The 14931-nt window shown below is 41.1% G+C and overlaps 1 protein-coding gene and 1 long non-coding RNA gene across 2 annotated transcripts in view; both read right to left on the bottom strand.

Annotated features, from left to right (window-relative positions):
* Positions 1-14931, bottom strand: part of Smurf2 (SMAD specific E3 ubiquitin protein ligase 2) — a 110907-nt gene that overhangs the window by 77369 nt on the left and 18607 nt on the right. The window lies entirely within an intron of this gene.
* LOC143274442 (uncharacterized) lies at positions 2324-4865 on the bottom strand. The gene is made up of 2 exons (XR_013053087.1): positions 4014-4865; positions 2324-3821 (listed from the first exon to the last, which is right to left on the bottom strand). It is a non-coding gene; the product is annotated as an uncharacterized LOC143274442 (long non-coding RNA).

Consider the following 14931-nt stretch of genomic DNA (forward strand, 5'->3'; position numbering starts at 1 on the left):
TTCTGGTGCCTTCTACTGGTGATTCTGCTGAGTTCATATGTCATGGTTTCACAACTATGTTTATTATGGTTCAGAGCCATTTACACACATTTGGGTAGGCATGAAAAACAAACTTAGTCTCTTCTTTGATGGATCCAAATCAAGTAGATGCTATTCTGTGTATGTTCTGTCATCGTCCACCTAAGGCCTTTCTCTGGGACACGGTATGAGCAAATGCAAAAGACTCAGATACAAGACGACAAGATCATCCCAGCTGCTTAGGTACTCTATTTACAATCTGTCTATCAAATGACAAAGGAAAAAACCCCAAAAGTCCAAAAAGCAAATCCTATCAAGACCCTGACCTTTATATGGTATTGTGTCCAAATTTATCCACTTGTCTAATAATATAGTGTAAACATACCAAGGGCAATTTATAGTATCGGAGGGTACTTTGTGGGAACTTGCAATCCCAGCAAAGGCCTTATATCCCACCACAGTGTCTTAGAACCAAAGGAGCTAAAGCCCACCAAACAAAACTCTGCTTTCTTAAACTGACTCACGAGGACATTTAGTGCTTCAAGAGTTACGTTTCTTGAATGAGACTCTGGCAAAGCAAACAAAAGTCATTCCTCTGTTCTGACTTTCTGCCTTGAAAGTTCATCTTTTATTCTATCATCTGGAATGCTAATATTCTAACTCTTCCTATAAACACCTTGTATTTCTGACCATAATGGAGTTTCCTGAATCTTCCTAACTTTCAGTCCTATCTCTTCCCCTGTTGTTGAGCAAAGATAATTCAGGACAGACAACCTCACAGTTACAATTAAGGACCTAAGTCATTTTGGTTTGGTTGGCTGGGTTTTGAGACAGGTTTTGTATAGCCTACACTAGCCTCAAGCTTACTGTATAGATAAGGATGACAATGAACTTCTGATCGTCCTACTTACATCTCCCAAATGTTGGTATTGCAGGCATGTGTCACCATCCTACGTGGTGCTGGGAATGCTATAAGCACTCTACCAAACTGAACTATATCACTAGCCCCCAGCATTACTGTTTTTAAGTGACCGAGGATTTGTATTTTCTGAGCTTATAATACTTTTAGATAGTTATATATCCAGACCAAGCAGAACATCACAAACTTTTAGTTTCCCTAAAAATGGTTACCAAGAACCAGGATGGAGTTGGTCACAGTGATACATGCTTGTAATCTCTGCATTTGAGAGGTAGAGATAAGAAGATCAGCTGATTGGTGGTGGTGGTGGTGGTGGTGGTGGTGGTGGTGGTGGTGGTGGTGGTGGTGGTGGTGGTGGTGGCGGTGGCGGCGGCACAGGCGGCACACGCCTTTAGTCCCAGCACTCAGGAGGCAGAGGCAGGTGGATCTCTGTAAGTTCGAGGGCCAGTCTAGTCTACAGAGCGAGTTCCAGGATAGGCTCCAACAGCTACACAGAGAAACCCTGTCTCAAAAAACTTAGAAGAAGAAGAGGAGAAGGAGGAAAAGGAGGAGGAGGAGGAGGATCAAATGTTCAAGACAGCCTGGGCTACATGAAATCTTGTTTGAAAAAAAAAAAAACTACAAAAACTTGAACCACAGTAGGGCCCTAACACAGATCAGTTATCCTTACTCAAAAGGAAGTTGACGTTTTAATCTAAAGAAAAGGGACATGCTCACTTAGGGCAATCCCAGAAGATTTTCTTACCAAAAGAGATTGGACAAAGTCTAAACTGCAAGCAAAATCATTCATAAACACAAAATTTGGAAGATTTTTTTGCTAATATTTTGGAACATGTCTACAAGCAGATTACTAAGGGCCATTTCAGCCTCCTTTAGTAGATTAAAACCAGACATAGAAACATTAATAAGAAAATGTCAGTGGGCCATCAAATAGGTTATTCAGGTGAAAGACAAAATAGTGTCAAAGTACTCTAATAATAAAGTCTCAAAAATCCTGTCACATCAAACTAAACAACTTACTCAAATACTATCTTTATCTCTGACTGATAAAGAGGAGAATTATACAAGAGAAACTGTTGAATACATAAAGAAATCAAGTACTAGAAAGTCTGTCCTTAAAAACCGAGTTCTTCCTGCCAGGTTAGCACCCCAGGACCGTACATGGCTGAGCAGCACGTCGGTGTCACTCTGGTGTGCTGTGCTCTTACAGTCAGGACGGATTTGATCTTCTGGTAAGGGCCAGTGAGGTGGGGATAGAGACTTCTGTTTCTACTTTAACTCCCCACCTCCCCCCCCCCCCCCCCCCCCCCCGCACGCACACACACACACAAACACACACACTGTGCATTAAGTACTAACAAAATAAAACAGTATTTCCAACACACATACTATCCTTCTAGTCTCACACTTTTGCCAGTTTTAATTAGTTCAACAGAAAAGAAAGATACATGAGTGTCTCTGCTAGCTAATTTACTAGGCTGTATCTTGTCCCGTGATATTTTATCAAATTGAATGCTACAGAAGGCACATTTCTCAGTGTCCTCAGAAAGGCATATACAAAACCAAATTATACCAAGTAAACACCTTTGTTTCCTGTGCCTTACAGTTTGGCCTGAAGACTCTATCAACATGGAGACTATCTGACTCTGACCCCCCTAAGAGTGCAAATTGATCTCCAAACTGTGATCCTATAAACCCCCTTTTGTCAACTCCAGTTAAATATTGTTGTTGAATGGTTTATTTTTTAAATGACAATACTCCAGACATGGTGGCACACATCTATAATCTAGAGGATTGAGAGTTTGAAGGCAACCAGAACCAAAAGAAAGAAATGTTCATAAAAGGCACTGCTCATGAAGGACCTAAAGCTACTCCATATGTAGGACTCAAGTAGGCATTATGCTCACTGCACTTGAAATCCTACCAAGAAACTTAATTCACTGAGAAGTTCAACAGACTTTCTCTGATATCCTCAATACAGAAACTATTGTTCATATCATCCTTGAAGTTTCAGAAAATTCTAAGTTTTTCTGAGCTCAGGTTTTGCTAGTAGCATTAACAGCTATCACTCCTCAGGTGACTTTCTCACTCTTCTGTCCAAAGGTACTTCCCTCAAAGAAAAGGAACACACCTAAAGGGCCACATCTAGTCTTCCCACTACCAACTACAACAGTCAAGTTTCAAAGTTAGCGTTAGAAAACACACCACCAGTCCTAACCAGTGAGTGTCTACATCCTCAAACAATCTCCAACTGAATCCAACAACAGTCCCCAAAAGCAGAGAAATACACAACTTGCCCCAGAACTCCAGATCACAGATAAAGACAGCTCCTGCACAAGATACAATTGCAAAACATAACAGATTAATTTGTTCCTTTTAAAATATTATTTTGAGGCTAGAGACATTCCTCAGCAGTTAAGAGCGCCAGTGGCTGCTCTTCCAGAGGTCTTGAGTTCAATTCTCAGGAACCACATGGTGGTTCACAACCATCCATAACGGGACCTGATGCTCTCTTCTGGCAGGCAGGTGTACATGCAAATAGAGCACTCACATACATAAAATAAATCTTTAAAAAAATAGATAAATAAAATATTAATAAAAATTGTTATAACATTCTTCTGGTGATTTAGTTCAAATATGATATAACTTGTTTCTTTTAGGTTTCTGGTACAGTTCAAAACATGTGTGCACCCATGTCACACAAGAGCCCGGACACTGGCCCCAGTTCCACACCATAATTTCAAGACATGCACCCTTGCTCAAGATACACACACAAGCCACTTACTGGCTAAAGCACTGTTTCTATGTATCACCAGCGGATCGGAGACCTTGCTTCTCTTAGAGGAAACAAGAGACACTCTGTGGTCATCTAGCTTTAAAAGACCTACTCTAGCCGGGCGTGGTGGCGCACGCCTTTAATCCCAGCACTTGGGAGGCAGAGGCAGGCGGATCTCTGTGAGTTCGAGGCCAGCCTGGACTACCAAGTGAGCTCCAGGAAAGGCGCAAAGCTACACGGAGAAACCCTGTCTCGAAAAAACCAAAAAAAAAAAAAAAAAAAAAAAAAAAAAAAAAAGACCTACTCTATTTTTCCTTCCCCAGAGCCTACTAAACTCTATGTTGGATCAAGTTCCCTACAAGGCAGTAAAACCTTTTTTCTCTTACTCTTTTTCTTCTATCTGTTTCAAAGGTTTCCCCACTATTTAATTCTAACTATTTTTCTCTCTCCTCAAATTTAACAGCATCACCAATCCACAGTCACAAAAAAAAAAAAAAAAAACTCTACCCACCATCCATGTTCTTCTTGCAGTAAGCTTTCTAAAACAGAAATCAGACTGATGAAGACTCGCTTGCCTAAAAACCTTGAGGCTTGCCAATTCACCTAGATACACACGGTACTTTATAGCTTGGTCACTGACCACCATCTTCTCCAGCCTCATCTTCCACTATCCCCACAGGAATACCATTCTCCTTCAGACACAGAATGCCTCCTTCACTATTCTTCGGCTTATATACCTGCATAAATCCTTACAAACGGAATACCAACATCACCCACCAGGTACTCAAAGTGGTCCTTACCATCTGCTCAAATGATCCAGTCAAATTACGTTTTCATTTCTCAGTCTTAGGATACAAAGTGTATCTCTTCCATAACACTTACCAATGCATACTGAAATACCACACTTAAGCTATCTTAACAAAGGTAATATCTAAATATCTCTTGGTCTTACCTTAGTGCCTACCTGACACATATCAAGTACTCTCAGTGAATACTCATTTACTAAATTGTGGTGGTAATCTAATTGTACTGAAATGCGATTTTGATTGTATGTTAATAAATAAAGTTGCCCGGGGGTCAGAGCTATTAGAGCCATAGCAAGAGTGTGGCGGTGGTGGCACACGCCTTTAATCCCATAGATCTCTGTGTGTTCAGGGATACAGCCAGCATTGGAGACCTATGCCTTTAAGACCTAGGGGGCTGTACATTCAGACAGTGACGAGGTAGTCACGTGTTTGGGTTTACAACCAATGAAAAGGCAGAACAATAATACTATAAAAAAGACGTACAGACAGGAAGTAGCTCTCTTTCGGGAAGCTGGGACACCGCAGGCGGAAGGGTAAGATTTTAGCTCTGAGCTCTGACCTCTCGGCTTTCTCTTTTACATTGTTTCTGTGTTTCTTATTTAATAAGATGGTTGGTTACATCAATATCAATTTTATCAATTTTATCAATAAGAACTTTTAAGATTCCTGCTACACTAAATGAATGATGCTCTCAATATTTTGGACTTGCACTGCTTTAATAGACTAAGAAATCTATTTCTGTTCCCTCTCCCACCCCCAGACAGGGTTTCGCTGTGTAACAGCTCTGGCTGTCCTGGAACTCACTCTGCAGACCAGGCTGGCCTCAAACTCACAGAGATCTGCCTGCCTCTGCCTCCCAAGTCCTAGGATTAAAGGTGTGTGCCACCGCCACCCCACAAGAAGTCTATTTCTTTTTTTTTTTTTTTTGGTTTTTCAAGACAGGGTTTCTCTGTGTAGCTTTGCGCCTTTCCTGGAGCTCACTTGGTAGCCCAGGCTGGCCTCGAACTCACAGAGATCCGCCTGGCTCTGCCTCCCGAGTGCTGGGATTAAAGGCGTGCGCCACCAACGCCTGGCAAGAAGTCTATTTCTTAAGAGGGAAACAAAATACTTATTGCTTTATATCTTCCATATAAATTTTTTAATTTTATAAAAAAAATAGTTTTAATCATAAGAAAACTAAAACTCAGAATATCAAAATTAAATGTAGAGAAGATTAAAATAAAATTTCTCACCTCAAAATCCATATTCTCTACTACATTTATGAAACCTTCTTTAGATGTAATGGGCAATACATTTCACAATTTAAATATGCAAAGTGTATATAATATAAACATGTACAAAATATGTATATATGCATTAAAAAATGTGGCTCTTTCCATGACATTTTGCTATTTACTTATTTCAAGGACTAAAAAGAAAATATCTTCCCTCATCTGCTACAATAGTTTCATCTATCACCAAAACATGATTAGAAAGAATACAGAAGGATATTTATAACAAATTAAAGCAATTATCACTGAACTAGAATTAAAAAGACAACCAGCCCAGAGTAAGTCACGAGTTTCTGAAGAGATTAAATTTCCAGAGGGACCAATAGAGAAAGAATCCTGAAACAATCTGAGAGAAGTGATGGCTACCCAAGGACAACATCTTGACAACGGCTTCCCTGTAACACGGCAGTGGAAGGAAAGGCTCAAGCGAGTAACCTGATTGGGAGAAGAAAAAAGACAGTCAGTGCTAAAGGAATTTGAAGAGAAAGGAGTGTTGGAAAGATGGTTTAATCGGTAAAGAACTTGCCATACAAAAAGTGAGGACCTGAGTTCAAATCTCCAAAACCCACACAAAGGCAGGCACACACAGCATGTCTGTAATCCCAGTGCTCCCGTGGGGAGAGAATCCTGAGACCTTGTGGACCAGCTAGTCTGTGAGACTAGCCAACGTTTTTTTTGAGATCCTGCCTCAAACAAGATGGAAGGTAAGTACCAGCACCCAAGTTCTCCTCTGACTTCTACACCCACGACATAGTACTGTGTGGATGCACACACATAGATACACATACACTCGAAGCAAACAGGACAGCAGAACGAAGAGAACAGAGGACTAACAACCATAATCAAAAGGTAACTTTGCACAATCAAAGAAAGCTATTCAAACTACAGGAAGAGCTTCAAGCAAACTAGTCTGTATGACATGAATGTGGTGATGGGCTGAACGAAAATGTTAACTTAGGCATTCCTAAAGGAAAACTCAGAGAAAACTTCAAAACAACCACTCTAAGCATCAAACTGAGTATAGAACACTTTGGAAATCACAAAAGTTAAAAAAAAAAAAAAAGTGCCTGGAAAGAGCTGTTTAATATTTTTAAACAAGTGTCAGGTGTGGTGGTGCACATCTTTAGTCCCAGGGCCCAGTAGGCAAACACAGGCAGGTGGATCCCCGAGTTTGAGGCCAGTCTATAGAGTGAGTTCCAGGTCACCCAAAGATACACAGGGAGGAAGAAAGAAAGAAAAAAAAGCTTAAAAAGTGTTTAAAGCTAAGAGGCCTGAAACTATCTTCAATGGAATAGTTTGCTTCTAAAGTCTTCATGCCCTGGTCAAGGAGAAAATCATTTTCTTTGAGAGATTATCAGCCAACTGGGAATTTCTATCAATATGTGATCCTGCTCAAACCAAATGCCACAGAAGAAAAGGAGCCAGCTGCTCTGTAAATATACAGAGAGAGCTTACCTACCAAAATGAAAATCAGTTCCTGCTGCTCCACCCAAACTGGTCCAACAGGCTGGGTGCACAAAGCAAGAGAACTGTCTGTTAATATTGCCAAACCTAAAAATGTGTATTTAAAGTCTGTTGGACAACTATGGCAGGAGGGAAGGATACAATGACAATTCACTCAGTGTTGAAACAAACTGAACATAAGAGGTTTTACAAACTACTCTTAACTCTGAACAAGACCTGGGTGTTAGAAAACTGTAAGAACTACCCCGAGTTTAGCTCTCATCAGCTGAACTGAGCAAGTGCCTTTGATATGCTTCTTTAAGGCCCTAGCTAAGAATGTTCATGGGTGGTGAGACCTTAACACAAGCCCAGAAACCTTCTTTACCAGCATTCAACTCTTGGGTGTCCCTGAAAAGCATCTATAAGGCAAATGAAGCAGTGAGGTAAAGACAGGTAAACTAGGCCAACGAGATGACTCAGGGGGTAAAGGTGTCTGTCACCAGGCCTGATGTCCTGAAGTTCAATCCTGGGAATGCAGATGATAAAGGGGAGAACCAACCCCAAAAGTTCTCTGCCAACCTCCACACCCACAAATAAATATTTTTTAGAGAGACAGGGAAACCAAGGAAGTCTCTATTGGAGTACCCTGGCAAGATCAGTTTTAGGAGAGCACTGGGCAGAGCCTGACTTCATACACATCAATCAATAGTGAAGAGCAGCAGAAATGAAAGCCAACTACTCTTTTTTGGAAAACAAATGCAAGAGTTCACAGAAATGGACACATCAGGACTCTTAAAGTGAGAGACACAAGAGATATTACAAAAGGAAGGGGGACTAAGCAAAGTTCCAGATGAGGAAATTAACTGATTTTGAAATGAACAAACCTTGACTGATCTTTGAAAACCAGGCCAGCTCCAAGGATTACTCTTTCAGAACAAAAATATACTTAACCACCTTCTTCTTTGGGGGGGGGGGGCAACCTGACAACACTCCATACTCTACTTCTGCTCAGACACTACTCAGACAGACATAGTAAGACTGTGAACAGCAACAACACTCATTAAGAGTGCAGTACTTGGCATAAAAACCGACATGTGGACCAATGGAATCGAATTGAAGACCCTGACATTAACCCACACACCTATGAACATATAATTTTTGACAAAGAAGCCAAAACTGTACAATGAAAAAAAGAAAGCATCTTTGACAAATGGTGCTGGCATAACTGGATATCAACTTGTAGAAGGCTGCAAATAGATCCATATCTGTCACCGTGCACAAAACTTAGGTCCACATGGATTGAAGACCTCAACATAAATCCAGCTACTCTGAACCTGATAGAAGAGAAAGTAGGAAGTAGTCTTGAACACATTGGCATAGGAGATCACTTCCTAAATATAACACCAGTAGCACAGACACTGAGAGAAACAATCAATGGGACCTCTTGAAACTGAGAAGCTTTTGTAGAGCAAAGGATACGGTCAACAAGGCAAAGCAACAGCCTACAGAATGGGAAAAGGTCTTCACCAACCCCACATCTGACAGAGGGCTGATATCCAGAATATATAAAGAACTCAAGAAATTAGACATCAAAATGCCTAACAGTCCAATTAAGAAATGGACTATAGAACTAAACAGAGAATTCTAAACAGAGAATTCTCAACAGAGGAAGCTCAAATGGCTGAAAGACATTTAAGGAATTACTCAACATCCCTAATCATCAGGAAAATGCAAATCAAAATGACTCTCAGATACCACCTTACACCTGTCAGAATGGCTAAGATCAAAAACACTGAAGACAGCTTATGCTGGAGAAAATGTGGAGCTAGGGGAACTCTCCTCCACTGCTGGTGGGAATGCAAGCTTGTACAACCACGTTGGAAATCAGTATGGCGCTTTCTTAGAAAATTGGGAATCAATCTCCCCCAAGACCCAGCTATACCACTCTTGGGCATATACCCAAGGAATGCTCAATCATACCACAAGGGCACTTGCTCGGCTATGTTCATATCAGCATTGTTTGTAATAGCCAGAACCTGGAAACAACCTAGATGCCCTTCAACTGAAGAATGGATAAATATCATGTGGTACATATACACAATGGAATACTACTCAGCAGAGAAAAACAATGACATCACGAGGTTTGCAGGAAAATGGATGGATCTAGAAAAAATCATCCTGAGTGAGGTAACCCAGACTCAGAAAAACAAACATGGTATGTACTCACTCATAGGAGAATACTAGATGTAAAACAAAGATGACTAGACTGCTACTCACAACTCCAGGGAGGCTACCTAAAAAACAGGACCCCAAGAAAGACACAGAGATCGCCCAATGACAGAGAAATGGATGAGATCTACATGAACAACCTGGATGTGAGTAGGGGAAATGAAGGGCAAGGAAAAGAGAGCTTAGGGGAGTGGGAGATCCCAGCTGGATCAAGAACAGAGAGGGAGAACAAGGAATAAGAGACCATGATAAATGAAGACCACATGAGAATAGGAAGAAGCAAAGTGCTAGAGAGGTCCACAGAAATCCACAAAGATACCTCCACAATAGACTACTGGCAATGGTCGAGAGAAAGCCCGAACTGACCTACTCTGGTGATGAGATGGCCAAACACCCTAATTGTCATGCTAGAAACCTCATCCAATGACTAAGGGAACCGAATGCAGAGATCCACGGCCAGGCCCCAAGTGGAGCTCCAGGAGTCCAATTGGCGAGAAAGAGGAGGGTTTGTAAGAGCAAGAATTGTTGAGACCAAGATTGGAAAAAGCACAGGGACAAATAGCCAAACGAATTGAAACACATGAACTATGAACCAACAGCTGAGGAGCCCCCAACTGGATCAGGTCCTCTGGATAAGTGAGACAGTTGATTAGCTTGATCTGTTTAGGAGGCACCCAGGCAGTGGGACCGGGACCTGTCCTCAGTGCATGAGCTGGCTGTTTGGAACCTGGGACTTAAACAGGGACACTTGGCTCAGCCTGGGAGGAGGGGACTGGACCTGCCTGGACTGAATCTACCAGGTTGAACTCAATCCCCAGGGGAGTCTTTGCCCTGGAGGAGATGGGAATGAGGGATGGTATGGGGGGAAGGTGGAGGGTGGGCGTGGGAGGGGGGAGAACAAGGGAATCCGTGGCTGATATGTAAAATTAAATTAAATCATAAGATTAAAAAAAATAAAAAATAAAAAGAGTACAGTACTTCCCAGGCACTGTGCAGAGCACTCTGTATACGTTACTTCAGTCACATCTCTGAATTCATAGCATTTGCCCCACTCTACAGAAGGAAATTAAAGATTAGAGAGGATCCACAATGCACCATCACACACTGCCTCCTAGCATGTTAGCTAGCCCGTCACTCCAGGGTTATTCTAACTAAGCCTCTCTCTTTAAAAAAAAAAAGGGGGGGGGCTTTTAATCTCTAGAAGCTTCAATGGTGGCACACTAACTGCAAATATCTCCATTAGCTCCAATGTCTGAAACTAGACTAGCCAAACCAATCTGTGTAAACCACGCCGTATGGTTAAGAACTGCCAATGCCCCAGCATGCTCCTAACTTCAGCCCACCCAGAAAGTGGGTGCCATTTCAACTAAATGCATCCAATTGACCTGTACTCAGGCAGCTGTGAGGATAATCAGGCAGAAGGAAAATTTGATTAATTCAAAACACATACTCAACCTGTTTGGCCTAAAACCTGATTCAAAGGAAGCTAGAACTACTTTACCTATCCTTTAAAAAAACAAAAACAAAAAAAAAAAAAACTATTCAGGGTGTCTCTGTGCTAGGAGACATACGTAACTGAGAACAGGAGTAAAATATGTCTGTCTTGGTTCACATTCCAGTTCCCCAAACACTTAACTAGCTTGAGACCATGGACAAATTACTGTGACAACAGTGTTTCCTTGTGATATCATTTTTACTCACCTGCTTTGCAGTACGGATTTGAAGACTAAGTGAAATGGTTTAGGAAAAGAACTTCATAAAATATGGAAAATAACAAAACACACAGAAGGGCAGCTAAGGGGTAACACCTGGAAAAGTCCAAGATTCAACCTCTGGTGGAGGGGGAGACAGAGATGATTTGTGGTAGTTATGCAATAACAGATACAGCATTTTTTTCTTATTTTCTTTCTGAGATAAGGTCTCACTGCATAACCTGGCTGGCTTAGAACTCACTATGTAGGTCTGCCTGCCTCTGCCTCCACACTTGGCATTTTATACATTTTTGTTTATTGTGTGTGCATGCACGTAGGCCACAGTGAGCATGTGGGAGAACATTTAAGGGAGGCAGCCCTGTTTTTACCATGGAAGTCCCCAGAATCAAACTCAAGTCTTCAGGGTTAGCAGCCAGTGCTTTTACCTGCTAAGGCAGTGGTTCTCAACTTTCCTAATGCTGCAATGAGTTCCTCATGTTGTGATGACCCCAAACCATAAAATCATCTCGTTACTACTTCATAACCATACTTTTGCTACTCTTAGGAATCATAATGTAAATATCTAATGTGCAGGATATCTGATATGCAACCCTTATGAAAGGTTCGATCAACCCTTTCTACAGAGCGAGAACCAGGACAGGCACCAAAACTACACGGAGAAACCCTGTCTCGGAAAACCAAAAAAAAAAGAATAACTATTAAATGTGTTATATTCACTTTAATGAAAACTTAAATTCTAAAATCTACATTCATGGAGTTATTCACATAGCATGAATGATCTCTCCAGGTGTGGCAACACATGCCTTTAATCCCAGCACCCAGAAAGTAGAGTCCGGTCAATCTCTGTCTAGGCTAGCCTAGTCTGTTTACATAGTGAGTTCCAGGACCCTAGGGCTACACAGTAAAACCCTGTTTTTAAAAAAAAAAAAAAAAAAAAAAAAAAAAAGGCAAGAAAGAATAAATGAATGAAAGAGAGAAAAGAATGATTTTACAATTTCAATTAATTAGAGGCATTACAGATGACACTAAGACTCTAATCCTACAATCTCAGACTTCAATATGCCTAATACGCTCGAGACAATAATATGCCTAAAATGCCAAACAAATCTTAACAACATTGTCAATTAGACAAAAAAAAAAAAAAAAAAAAAAAAGACTGTGGGGTTTTATATTCTTAACGTAAAAAGCCCTCATATTAAGCAGAGGTACTTAGGAGGCTGAGACAAGCCTGCCTGAGCCCAAGAGCTCAGAGCCAGCCTGGGCATCACAGTAAGACCTATCTCAAGAATATTTAAGGCATGTGAGGTGGCACAGTTATAGAGGAGGCAGAGGTAGGAGAAGCACAAGTTCAAGACCTCCCTGGGCAAGTTAGTGAGTTTCTGTCTCAAAATACAAAAGGACTGGAGACCTAAAGTTAGTAATAGAGCAATCACACAGCACGTACAAGATCCCTGTCTAATCCTCAGTACCACAAGCCAAGGGGTGGGAGCTCATTATTATGTGTTTACACAAAAGGAAAAAAAAAAGACTTCTTGAATTTCTGTCTCCTCAAAACTATAACTTAAAGCTCTAGACAAGCTATGTTTGTACTTACTTGGGACTAGAGATGTAGCTCAATCAGTAGAATACTTGCCTAACACATCCAAAGCCGTGGGTTCAAATTTCCAGCACCACACAAATCAGTGGTGTGTACAAGCCTGTAATGCCAGCACTGGGGAGGTAGAATCTAAATTATAAGTAGATGTCACACAGGGGAAGTAGAATTTAACTGAACTCTAATGATAGGAATGGTTATGATTTAACCAGCACATATGAAACTAAAGAATGACCCAGAATGAATGTTCTTCTGAGAACAAAAAAGCAAAGATGGGAAAGGTAAGTGAGATATGAGAGGGTGAAATGGAACATTCCAGGGCTTAAGGAAAGGACTGTTAATTTTCAGTATCTTTATGGACAAGCTAAGGAACATGGATCCAATCCTATCCACAAAAGGAGAAGATGAACAGTTCCCAAGCAGGGAAAAGACATAATCAATGTGACGGTCTGGGGAAAATAATCTGTCAGTGATGTCCAGAATGAGCTACAGGAGAAAGGAAAAACCATGTCTGTTAATTACAGGAACAAGTCTGATGTCAAAAGACTGAATTATGGTAGAAAAATGAGTAAGACTGGCAAGGAAGGGACGGGTCAAGACAAAGGACAAAGGGCAGGTCTTGACAATTAATAAGGATGCACAGAATGGTGACTCAGTTATAAACCCAAGCTTCCACTCCTGCTTGGAATGTTAGAGTAACCCCTGGCTACCTACTGGAGAAAATACAAATGCCCCAACCTACCATCCAAGTAGTCTCACCTCAGGTGTTCCCTTTCTTCCCCTCCACAACTTAACTCTGCACTTTATATATTTCAATCTTTTCCATGCTTCTCTCTTCACTGGTGAATTAGAAGAGTTTGAGTCTACAGAGTCACTGTAGACCTACAAGCATTACTTGAATGAGGAACTAAACAGGAAAGGTTCCCAAAGGAAAAATAAGCTGAAAGCTACCAGAAGAGAGAATGAATAGGCAGGAAAGAAACAAAAGCATTCTCTATGGAAGCACCTAGTAATTACAATGTAGGGGAAAAACTGGTAACTTGATTTACATGAGGACCTAATTAGGAAAGTGGTGAACAGGGCAGGTGTGGTGATGCACACCTTGGGAGGCAGAGGCAGACTGATCTCTATGGGTTCAATGCCAGTCTACTTAGGAAGTTCCAGAACAGCCAGCGCTACATAGTGAGACCGTGCCTCAACAAACAAACAAGGAAGACAGAAATAAAGAAAAAAAAGTAGAGAACAAAGTCTGGGGAGATTCTTCAGTGGTTAAAAGGTTTGCCCTGCATGAGTTTGGATCAAAACTCAGGTAAATGTCAGTCAGGCTGAGTGGCCCTCCTGTAATTCCAGCCTCAAAAGGTAAAAGCAAAGGCTCTCCAAAGCAAGCTTGCTAGTGAGACAATGTCAGGAGGCTCTGGGTTGACTGAGAGACGCTGCCTCCATTGATAAAGTGGAAGAGTGGTCAAGGACGACGGCGGTTGATCCCAACATGAACCTTGAGCTTCCATATGCAGGAGCACCCAAACATAGGTGTGCCCACATATATATAAACATACATGCACACCACACACATGAAAATGGAAGGGGGGGGGGAGAGGGAGGAAAAGAAGAGAGAATAGACAGAAGCTAACCTTTTCATTGTATAATCTTTCCTACAAACTAAATTAGCCATACATATACATATATATTTAGCTTATTCAATTCTTTAAAGGCTTTTCATTATATAAAGAATACATAAAAACTGGGTAACATGTTCTTCTGAGGTCATTTTAAAGCAATCACTAACAGAACAAGATTCAAATCTTGAGTCCTCCATAGTTCAAGACAAATTACACTATCCCAAAACAACTTATTGAGTAACAAAGTAAAATACTTTCAAATACAGAAAGGGAGGGGCATGGGCCCGCAAGTTTCTTGATTGCAGATAAATAAAAATTTACTTTCAAATTCAGCAATTTCCCTTTTAAAGCATATATCTAGGTCATAAACTGTTTTTAAAAAAGAAAACATGAGCCAGGTGGTGGTGGCAGTGGCGGTGGCAGCAGCACACACCTTTAATCCCAGCACCCAGGAGGCAGAAGCAGGCGGATCTCTGTGAGTTTGTCGCCAGCCAGTCTACAAAGCAAGTTCTAGGACGGCCAAGTATATACAGAGAAACCCTGC

This window comes from Peromyscus maniculatus, chromosome 8 (genome assembly GCF_049852395.1).
Source record: "Peromyscus maniculatus bairdii isolate BWxNUB_F1_BW_parent chromosome 8, HU_Pman_BW_mat_3.1, whole genome shotgun sequence".
NCBI lineage: Eukaryota > Metazoa > Chordata > Mammalia > Rodentia > Cricetidae > Peromyscus > Peromyscus maniculatus.